Source organism: Salmo salar, chromosome 27 (assembly GCF_965601325.2).
Source record: "Salmo salar chromosome 27, fSalSal1, whole genome shotgun sequence".
Lineage (NCBI taxonomy): Eukaryota > Metazoa > Chordata > Actinopteri > Salmoniformes > Salmonidae > Salmo > Salmo salar.
This window is the reverse complement of record NC_138317.1, coordinates 29,713,489-29,725,764: the sequence shown is the minus strand read 5'-3', so window position 1 is coordinate 29,725,764 and position 12,276 is coordinate 29,713,489. Positions and strand designations below refer to the sequence as shown.

General features: G+C 41.7%; 1 protein-coding gene across 7 annotated transcripts in view; it reads right to left on the bottom strand.

The window, feature by feature from the left end:
• Positions 1-12,276, bottom strand: part of LOC106588837 (adhesion G protein-coupled receptor B2) — a 499,757-nt gene that overhangs the window by 404,584 nt on the left and 82,897 nt on the right. The window lies entirely within an intron of this gene.

Sequence of the window (12,276 nt, the reverse complement as noted above, 5' to 3'; positions counted from 1 at the left end):
ACACAGACACACAGACATACAGACACACTGAGAGCATCTCTTAGCCTTCAATAAAGGTCAGGAGTTTGTCAGTGAACATAAGTGTTTGTACATATACACTGAGTGTACAAAACATTAAGGACACCTACTCTTTCCATGACATTGATTAACCAGGTGAATCCAGATGAAAGCTATGACCCCTTATTGATGTCACTTGTTAAGTCCACTTCAATCAGTGGTTTTTAAGCCTTGAAACAATTGAGACATGGATTGTGTATGTGTGGCATTCAGAGGGTGAAAGGGTAAAACAAAATATGCCTTTGTACGGGCTATGGTAGTAGGTGCCAGGCGCACCAGTTTGTGTCAAGAACTGCAATGCTGCTGGGTTTTTCAAGCTCAACATTGTCCAGTGTGTATCAAGAATGGTCCACCACCCAAAGTACATCCAGCCAACTTGACACAACTGTGGGAAACGTTTGGAGTCAACATGGGCCAGCATCCCTGTGGAACGCTTTCGACACCTTTTAGAGTCCATGCCCCAACGAATTGAGGGGGGACGGACAGACATACAGAGTAGGGTAATTTACTGTATGATAAGTGAACACTGATAAGCTATGGTGCCTCTTCCCTACACACACAATAAATCACACACACACACACACACACACACACACACACACACACACACACACACGGGCAGAAAGACAAATGATGTATCGCCCTCCAAAGCTACTAACACTCAATAAGCAGTAAGCGTTCATGTATGTGGGGAATTATACTGTAACAGGTCAAATCAGGAGAATGAGTTCACTCCTAAAAAGATAATGCAGAATGGAAATGAATAGGATACATATGGAACTTTGATTGTCCCTGATCCATTTAGGCTATATGGATCCTGCTCAAGTTCATCACTGAATACTGAATGACAAAGCCATTTAGCCAGCCTGGTGCCTCAATGAGTCACATTGTCCTCCCAGTCAATGACGCCAAGCTATTACACTCCAAATAACATCTTGACTTAGACACTAAAAAGCTTATTCACATGGTTAATAGTCAAGTAAACATGTGACTATAGGAAGTCTTATTTTTGCCATTGGCCAGTTTTTTTTTTTGTTTCGTTAAGAGTTCCCCACTTACGTCAATGCATTTTTTTGGTTCTTTTTTTGTACCATCATCTTTGAAATTCAAGAGAAAGGCAACAATGTATTATTCCAGCACAGGCGCAATTTAGATTTTGGCCACTGGATGGCAGCAGTGTATGTGCAAAGTTTTAGATTGATCAAATTAACCATTGCATAATATCTGTTCAAAATGTTGTATCAAGACTGCCCAAATGTGCCTAATTGGTTTATTAATAAATGTTCTAGTTCATAATTGTGCACTCTCCTCAAACAATAGCATGGTATTATTTCACTGTAATAGCTACTGTAAATTAGACAGTGCAGTTAGATTAACAACAATTTAAGGTTTCTGCCCATATCAGATATTTCTATGTCCTGGGATATCATTTTTTTTTTTACTTACAACCTCATGCTATTCACATTAGCCTACGTTAATGTGTGTGTGTGGGGGGGGGGGGGGGGGGGAGGGGGGCAACTACTCTTACTACTCCAACTACTCTTACTACCCCAACTACACTTACTACGCCAACTACACTTACTACCCCAACTACTCCAACTACTCCTCCTACTCCTAATACTCCAACTACTCTTACTACTCCAACTACTCCTCCTACTCCTAATACTCCAACTACTCTTACCCTTCCAACTACTCTTACTACTCCTACTACTCCAACTACTCTTACTACTCCAACTACTCCAACTACTCCTACTCCAACTACTCCTCCTACTCCTAATACTCTAACTACTCCTCCTCCAACTACTCTTACTACTCCAACTACTCTTACTACTCGAACTACTCTTACTACTCCAACTATTCTTACTCCAACTATTCTTACAACTCTAACTACTCCTACTTCTACTACTCCAACTACTCCAACTATTCTTACAACTATAACTACTCCTACTATTTTTACTACTCGTACTACTCTAACTAGTCTTACTTTCTAACTACTCTTACTATCTAACTACACTTACACAGTGCATTGTGTGCATTGTCTTCTTCTCATCCCCTGATGTCCTCTCATATCATCTTTACCTCTCCTCTATCTCCTCTCATCCCCTGATGTCCTCTCATATCATCTTTACCTCTCCTCTATCTCCTCTCATCCCCTGATGTCCTCTCCTATCTACTTTACCTCTCCTCTATCTCCTCTCATCCCCTGATGTCCCCTGATGTCCTCTCCTATCATCTTTACCTCTCATCCCCCGATGTCCTCTCCTATCATCTTTACATCTCCTCCCCCGATGTCTCTCCTATAATCTTTACCTCTCTATCTCTTCTCATCCCCTGATGTCCTCTCCTATCATCTTTACATCTCCTCTATCTCGATCTCCTCTCATCCCCTGATGTATTCATATATCATCTTTATCTCTCCTCCATCCATATCTCCCCTCCTCTATCTCCTCTCATCCTCTCTTCATCTCTCCATCTCTGCTCTTGACCCTGGCAGGGGAGAGCTATTGCTGTGAAGCCCTATCTGCATAGCAGCTATCAAACTCACTCCTCTCTTCCCCCCCTCTCTCTCTCTATTCATCTCTCCTCTCTCCACTGAAAGGCAGCATAATGTTTTTGCTTTTCACCTATACAATCACTCACTTCATATCATGACCTCCCTCTATCCCTCTTTTCCCACTCTCTACCTCTCTCCCTCCATCCCTCTTAAACTATCTATCTACCTACATCGCTCCCTCCATCTCTCTCTGACCAGAAAATGAGATCAGAAAGAGAAAGTGCAAGGATCTGCAATTCATGAAGAACAGTAATACTGTATCTAGCCAACTTGGTCATACATTCATAAATATACATTATACATACATATATACAGTGCATTCGGAAAGTACTCAGACCCCTTGACTTTTTCCACATTTTGCTACGTTACAGCCTTATTTTAAAAAGGATTCCTCTGTGGAGATGGGAGAACCTTTCAGAAGGACAACCATCTCTGCAGCACTCCACCAATCAGGCCAGACGGAAGGCACTCCTCAGTAAAAGGCACATGACAGCCCACTTGGAGTTTGCCAAAAGGCACTTAAAGACTCTCAGAGAAACAAGATTCTCTGGTCTGTTGAAACCAAGACTGAACTCGTTGGCCTGAATGCCAAGTGTAACATCTGGAGGAAACCTGGCACCGTCCCTAGGGTGAAGCATGGTGGTGGCAGCATCATGCTGTGGGGATGTTTTTCAGTGGCAGGAACTGGGATACTAATCAGGATCGAGGCAAAGATGAACAGAGCAAATTACAGAGAGATCCTTGATGAAAACCTGCTCCAGAGTGCTCAGGACCTCAGACTGGGGTGAAGGTTCACCTTCCAACAGGACAACAAGCCAAGACAACGTAGGAGTGGGTTCGGGACAAGTCTCTGAATGTCCTTGGGTGGCCCAGCCAGGGCCCGGACTTGAACCCGATTGAACATCTCTGAAGGGACCTGAAAATAGCTGTGCAAAAATGCTCCCCATCCAACCTGAGGGAGCTTAAGGGGATCTGCAGAGAAGAATGGGGGAAACTCCCCAAATACTGGAGTGCCAAGCTTGTAGCGTCCTACCCAAGAAGATTCAAGGCTGTAATTGCTGCCAAAGGTGCTTGTTACGTTCCCCAGTTTCTGTGTTGTTGTGGGTTTGTATGTGTGTGTGTGTGCTTCAGGTAATGGAATCCTGGATTCTTCAAGCAGCTGATTGGTCGGCCTCATCGATGATTGGAGATCTGACCCCTCCCTCTCGTCAGGGGAAACAGCTGTCTGCAATTACCAACTCCTTCTCCCGCTGGATAAAAACCAGTGTTCTTTTTTCAGGAGGAGAGAGCGTCTTTGTATGTTCTGTGTTGGTTGTTGATCTGTATAAGGAGTTGTCCGTATGCCATAGGACTTAGCGTTTTTGGTTTATTTAAATCCAGAGGTGGGAAGGGGAAGGCACCTTGGGACTGTTTAGGTCAAGAGACCTGCGGGCATATAAAACCCGTAGTATTTACTGTCTATGCACACTAGGTAAGACCTGGGCGGACCACCCCCTGTATTTTGGTTAGCGCGCCAGGCGGTGCTAAGATTAGGTAAGTAGTGGTAAGGTAGGAGAGGGGGCTCCTTAACTTTCTTTGGTTCCTTCCAGGCCCTTTTCCCCACTTTACCGTGTGAAGGAAATAAATTCCCTGCAAACTGTAACTTTTCTCAGCCTCTGTCGTTCTTCCCCGCACTTATGAACACATACCTTTTTCACTCCACGGGGAGTTGTAGCAGGGTATTGCGTTCCCTCCACCAAGAGGCGTATGTAACAGTGCTTCAACAAAGTACTGAGTAAAGGGTCTGAATACTTGTAAATGTGATATTTCAGTTTTAAATATATAACCTGTTTTTGCTTTGTCATTATGGGGTATTGTGTGTAGATTGATGAGGAATACATTTTTGAATAAGGCTATAACTTAACAAAATTAGAAAAAAATCAAGGGGTTTGAATACTTTCCGATGGCACTGTTCCTCTCTCATATATATTGTGACGACCCTCCCACTCTGTCTGCCAAATTCTTTCTCTTTGCTCTTGTTTTTCTTAGTAGGATGTCGGTGGGTGGAGCTGGGAGGGTCGTCAGCAACATGGGATACACCTGGGCCCGGGTGTGTCCCAGGATAAATACACCTCTTCCCCATTCATTGAGGAGACTCTCTCCATGCAGACACACTATTAGATTTTGGTTGTGGCATTTTTGTTTGTTTTGGCACTTTTCAACACCCCTCATTATCACATTTATGCACGCAACCACTCACTTACACTACTGATTACTGACTACATACACACTATTGTATTTACGTTACTTCAGTTAATAAATATATTTTTGTTATTCCTTATCTCCACGTCTCCCTTTTTGTTATGAACTTCGAGCCGGTTTATGACAAGTAGGGGCTTGTCCGGGATCACAAGGTTGGTTCCTAGACATTTGGCGTATAGCATTTTGTTGCATTATGAAGGACTAATACTAGTGTCGTTGGGCTTACTAGTATGTGTATTGTGTTTGGGAGAAAACATTGAGTTAATGTTTGAGTACTCTGTAGGTGCTTTGTTTGCATCTTTTGTTACAGCTTTTGAGTTGTAATGTTTGGTAGGCCCAGTATTGGTTGCCTTTGTTTGTTTGGTAAACTTGCCACTGGTTGGTGGATAGTTGGTTGTGTGTGGTTCTTGGAAAGAGTACATTGGTTCGTTTCCAGGCCCCTGCCCAGGCTGCTCTACTTACTGTTGGGGACATTGTACTCACCTCAGACCAATCGGCTGTGTACCTCAGTGGGAGATTTGGGTAGGCTAGTGACACTTGCTACCCGGAGCTATAGCCTTTCTTTTTCCCCTGTTAGGCTTAGCGATGTGTTTCACTTCGGAATACGTTGGGCATGGTTATTTTGTTAATATTTTTGTGTGGTGTCTGTGGACTGAGATTCCCCCAAGCACATCCATGGCTTGGGGGAATCTGCCAGCGTGCTGGGTGTTTTTTTTTCCTTCCTTGCCAGCGGGCTACAGTGCGTAATTACCCACCTCAAATCCGCACAAAGACTAGGGTTGAGTTACTGTAGGTTTTGGGGAAACTCCATATATATATATCTCATCTCTCTTCTGTGGTGCCCAGTGTGTTTGTCATTTCTCCATGTTGTGGTCTGGTGTGCTCAGCAGAGGGGAAGAGTGAGATTATATTTTTTTTGTATTTACTTGTGACTATGGCGTCTAATGTAGACGAGTTCATTCGCTTTCTATCAGAGGAACTGTTAGAATTATGTACTAAAGAACAGCTGTTGAAGATTGCTGATCACTACCAGATTGAAATTAGTGATAAACGTCTAAAATTATGTTGATGTTGAAGGCCAATCTGATGGAGAGGGGTTTTCTTGAAGTTACCACTGGGGCAGCCTCTGCTGAGGACTCGCCATCTCCCTGTTTCGTTACAATAGCCGCCCTGTTAGACCTAGTGATCTGTCTTTTGAACAACAGAAAGAACTGCTTCTGTTACAACTAGAGCACGATCATGTAAAGTATGAAAAGGAATTGGCATTTAAACAGGATTTGGAGCGTGCAAAAATCAAGTTGCAACAAGAGCGGCTACAGTTGGTTAGGGAAGGAAAGCTCTCAGGGGAGAGTTTTCTCTGGGAAGGTGACCCAGATTTAACTAGTGGTTGCTCCTCTCTGGGTCGTGTCCCGGACTCATTTGATATTTTTGGAAACTTACGGGTGTTGCCAAAATTTAATGAGAAGGACCCTGAGACGTTCTTTTTGTTGGAGCTTGTTGCTGACACACTCTCTTGTGCGCCCAGTTCCTGAATGTCTACGTGACTGACCATTGTTTGTTTTGTTTGGCATTGTCCTGTTCTGTCGCTCCTGTTTGTTCCCTTCTGGTCTCATTTTCTTCTTTCCTCTTAAAGGTTGCTTCCTGTGCGCAAAGGTTGCTGAGGTCTGGGGAGGACGAGGTTGGCTGGGGCAAATGGAAGTGTGAACACATACCCCCTCACAGGCTGGGTCAATTTGTTTGTGACTGGTATGGTGTTCCAGGGTCCTTGTTGGTCCCCAGTTTTATAGGGTGGGGGGGGGTGACGACCCTCCCACTCTGTCTACCAAATTCTTTCTTTGCTGTTGTTTTTCTTAATAGGATGTCGGTGGGCGGAGCTGGGAGGGTCGTCAGCGACATTGGACACACCTGGGCCCGGGTGTGTCCCAGGATAAATACACCTCTTCCCCATTCATTGAGGAGACTCTCCATGCAGACACACTGATAGATTTTGGCTGTGGCATTTTTGTGGCTGTTTTGTTTGTTTGCTTTGGCACCTTTCAACACCCCTCACTATCACATTTATGCACACAATCACTCACTTACACTACTGATTACTGACTACACACACTACTGTTAATTGTATTTACGTTACTTCAGTTAATAAATATATATTTGTTATTCTTATCTCCACATTGTCTCCCTTTTTGTTACGGACTTCGAGCCAGTTCGTAACTATATACACACACATATACAGTTCCAGTCAAAGATTTGGACACCTACTCATTCAAGGGTTTTCCTTTATTTTTACTATTTTCTACATTTTAGAACAATAGCGAAGACATAACAACTATGAAATAACACATATGGAATCATGTAGTGTATATATTGTATATTTGAGATTCTTGAAATGGTACAAAAATGAGGCCCATTTGATCCTGAGGCCCATTGTCGTGCCATTCATCCACCACCGTCACCTCATGTTTCAGCATGATAATGCACGGCCCCATGTCGCAAGGATCTGTACACAAATCCTGGAGGCCTCCACAATCCCCCGACCTCAACCCAATTGAGATGGTTAGGGATGAGCTGGACCGCAAAGTGAAGGAAAAGCAGCCAACAAGTGCTCAGCATTTCCTTCAAGACTGTTGGAAAAGCATTCCATGTGAAGCTGGTTGAGAGAATGCCAAGAGTGTGCAAAGCTGTCATCAAGGCAAAGGGTGGCTACTTTGAAGAATCTCAAATATAAGATATATTTTGATTTGTTTAACACTTTTTTGGTTAGTGCATGATTCCATGTGTTATTTCATAGTTTCGATGTCTTCACTATTATTCTACAATGTACAAAATAGTAAAAATAAAGAAAACCCTTGAATGAGCAGGCCAGCTCTATGAAGAGTCTAGGTGGTTCCCAACTGCTTCCATTTAAGAATGATGGAGACCACTCTGTTCTTGGGGACCTTCAATGATGCAGATATTTTTGGTACCCTTCCTCAGATGTGTGCCTCGACACAATCCTGTCCTAGAGATCTACGAACAATTCCTTCGACATCATGGCTTGGTTTTTGCTCTGACATGCACTGTCAACTGTAGGACATTTTATAGACAGGTGTGTGCCTTTCCAAATCATGTCCAATCAATTTAATATACTACAGGTGGACTCCAATCAATTTGTAGAAACACCTCAAGGATGATCAATGGAAACAATATGCACTTGAGCTCAATTTTGAGTCTCATAACAAAGGGTCTGACTACTTATGTAAATAAGGTATACATTTTTTTTTTTATACATTTGCAAAAATGTCTAAAAACCTGTTTTTGCCCAGGCAGCAGCTATTCTTCCTGGGGTCCAGCCAAATTAAGGCAGTTATACAAAAATGCATTCATAAACAGATTTCACAACATATTAAGTGTTTGCCCTCAGGCCTCTACCACATATCTATAACACAAAATCGATGTGTACATGTGTGCTTATGTTATTGTGTGTTTGTATTTATGTGTCTATGTTTGTGTTGCTTCACAGTCCCCGCTGTTCAATAAGGTGAGTTTGGGTATGCATGGGTGTCCGAGCTGTGTGCCAGTAGTTCAAACAGACAGCTCGGTGCATTCAACATGTCAATCCCTCTCACAAATACAAGTAGTGATGAAGTCAATTTCTTCGCCACTTTGAGCCAGGAGATATTGACATGCATATTATTAAAATGATCCATCTGAGTACATCCAAGGGCCAGCCGTGCTGCCATGTCCTGAGCCAATTGCAATTTTCCTATGTCCCTCTTTGTGGCACCTAACCACACAACTGAACAGTAGTCCAGGTGCAATAAAACTAGGGCCTGTTAAGAATGCTGAGCAGTGCATACTTATAGACAGACTTCTCCCCATCCTAGCAACGGTTGTCTCAATATGTTTTGACCATGGAAGTTTACAATGCAGGGTAACTCCAAGAAGTTTAGTCTCCTCAACTTGCTCAATTTCCACATTGTAAGATTTAGTTGAGGTTTAGAGTTTTGGCGAACAGCCAGTGTAATCCCGTGGCGCGATATTCAAATACCTCAAAAATGCAAAAACTTCAATTTTTCAAAGATTTAACTATTTTACACCATTTTAAAGACAAGACTCTCGGTAATCTAACCACACTGTCCGATTTCAAAAAGGCTTTACAACGAAAGCAAAACATTAGATTATGTCAGCAGAGTACCCAGCCAGAAATAATCAGACAGCCATTTTTCAAACTAGCATATAATGTCACATAAACCCAAACCACAGCTAAATGCAGCACTAACCTTTGATGATCTTCATCAGATGACAACCCTGGGACATTATGTTACACAATACATGCATGTTTTGTTCAATGAAGTTCATATTTATATCAAAAACCAGCTTTTTACATTACCATGTGACTAGCATGTGACTAGCATTCCCACCGAACACTGCCGGTGAATTTACTAAATTACTCACGATAAACGTTCACAAAAAACATAACAATTATTTTAAGAATTATAGATACAGAACTCCTCTATGCACTCGATATGTCCGATTTTAAAATAGCTTTTCGGTGAAAGCACATTTTGCAATATTCTCAGCAGATAGCCCGGCATCACAGGGCTAGCTATTTAGACACCCAGCAAGTTTAGCACTCACCAAAGTCAGATTTACTATAAGAAAAATGTTATTACCTTTGCTGTTCTTCGTCAGAATGCACTTCCAGGACTTCTACTTCAATAACAAATGTTGGTTTGGTCCCAAATAATCCATTGTTATATCCAAATAGCGGCGTTTTGTTCGTGCGTTCAAGACACTATCCGAAAGGGTAAATAACGGTGACGAGCATGGCGCATTTCGTGACAAAAAAATTCTAAATATTCCATTACCGTACTTCGAAGCATGTCAACCGCTGTTTAAAATCAATTTTTATGCCATTTTTCTCGTAAAAAAAGCGATAATATTCCGACCGGGAATCTGCGTTTAGGTAAAAAGAGGAAAGAAAATAAAGCACGGGGTCGACTCGTGCACGCGCCTGAGTCTCAGAGTACTCTGATCGGCCACTTGCCAAACGCGATAATGTGTTTCAGCCAGAGGCTGCCTCGATATCATTCAGCTTTTTCCCGGGCTCTGAGAGCCGTAGGAAGTGTCACGTTACAGCAAAGATCCTCAGTCTTCAATAAAAAGAGGCAGATGAACAACAACTTGTCAGACAGGCCACTTCCTGTACAGAATCTTCTCAGGTTTTTGCCTGCCATATGAGTTCTGTTATACTCACAGACACCATTCAAACAGTTTTAGAAACTTTAGGGTGTTTTCTATCCAAAGCCAATAATTATATGCATATTCTAGTTACTGGGCAGGAGTAGTAACCAGAATAAATCGGGTACGTTTTTTATCCGGCCGTGTCAATACTGCCCCCTAGCCCTAACAGGTTAAGGTGCTCCAAAGCCTTTTACTATCATTCTTTATGTAATTTATATTTGCTTCATAGTGTAGTTTCTTCTTCTTTTTATTCAGTTTAGTCACATGATTTCTGAATTTGCAGTACGTTTGCCAATCTATTGTACAGCCAGACCTATTTGTCATCTCTTTTGCCTCATCCCTCTCAACCATACAATGTTTTCAATTCCTCATCAATCCACAGAGATTTAACCATTTTTACAGTCCTTTTCTTAATCGGTGCATGCTTATTAGCAACTGGGATAAGCAATTTCATAAATGTGTCAAGTGCAGCGTCCGGTTTCTTGTCATTACACACCACGGAACAAATATTCTTCACAACAACATAGGAATCACTACAAAACTTATTGTATGACCTCTTATATACAGTATTCGTCCTGACCTTTGGAACTTTGGTTTTCCTAGATATGGCTACTATATTGTGATCACTACATCCAATTGATTTGGATACTGCTTTCAAACAAATTTCTGCAGCATTAGTAAAGATATCAACACAGATTGATGATTTCATTCCTGTACTGTTTGTAATTACCCATGGCAGGTTGATTGATAACCTGAACCAGTTAGTTTGAAGCTTTCTCTTGAGTCGGCAGCCTGATGAAAGCCAGTCAATATTTAAATCACCCAGAAAGTATACCTCTCTATTGATATCACATACATTATCAAGCATTTCACACACATTATCCAAATACTGACTGTTAGCACTTGGTGGTTTATAGCAGCTTCCCACCAGAATGGACTTTAGGTGAGGCAGATGAACCTGTAGCCATATTACTTCAACAGTATTTAACATGAGATCCTCTGTAAGCTTTACAAGAATGCGGTTCTGAATATAAACAACCACACTTCCACCTTTGGCATTTCTGTATTTTCTTATAACCGTGTATTGCTACCACTGTATCAAAGGTATTATCTAAGTGAGTTTCAGAGATTGTCAGAATATGAATGTTATCTGTAACTAACAAATTATTGATTTCATGAACCTTGTTTCTTAATTAAACTACATATGTTAATGTGGGCTATTTTCAACACTTTTCTGGGATGCTTGATTGTTTCTTGTTTTACTGAGAAACTTAGCAGAAGTAGACATAGTCAGGTTAATTTTATTAGAGCAGGGTCAGCTGCACACAGCGGACTTCTGTCGTTGGAAATTTAAATCCTGAGAGAGACTTGGATAATTATTCAAGCAATCATCTTTATTTAACATTGATTCATTATGGCAATAATGTAGCCATCGACCCTGAAGTGTGGGTTGCAGAGAGCTTAACCTTTACAGAAACCTTTACAGAAACCTTTACAGTTCTTTATATTGTAGACCTAAAAATGCTTAGTCATGGTTGGTTCCACCCCTCCCATGCAGACCAAGGGGCATCATAAGCCACTCTGTGTTCATCTCCTGGTTATCTGCCTCTTGTTATTATTGTCTTCTTGCGGATCAGTGGGACCCTAGCGTCCCATTTCGACAAGTTCCGGTGAAATTGCAGAGCGCGAAATTGAAATGACAGAAATAGTAATATTTATCATTCATGAAAATACAAGTGTCATACATCAGTTAACGAGAGTCTTGTCTTTAAATGGCTGTAAAATAGTCATATGTTTGAGAAATTGAAGTAATAGGATTTTTAAGGTTTTGAAAATCGCGCCACAGGCTGGCAGTGGCTGTTACGTAGGTGGGACGCTTGCCCATAGAGGTTAAAAGCTTAACTTCTTGTTAATCCAGCCGCTGTGTCAGATTTCAAAAAGGCTTTACGGCGAAAGCACACCATGCGATTATCTGAGGACAGCGCCCCGTATACAAAACCATGAAAAACATATTTCAACCAGGTACCATAATACGTAAATAAACAATAAAAATTAAGACAGAGAATCGTTATTGTCATTACCGGAGATAAACAACAAAGTATGCGCATTTGCCAGTACGCGTAACAAAAACTACAAATTCTAGCTCATTTTTCCAAAAACAAGCCTGAAACTCTTTCTAAAGACTGTTGACATCTAGTGGA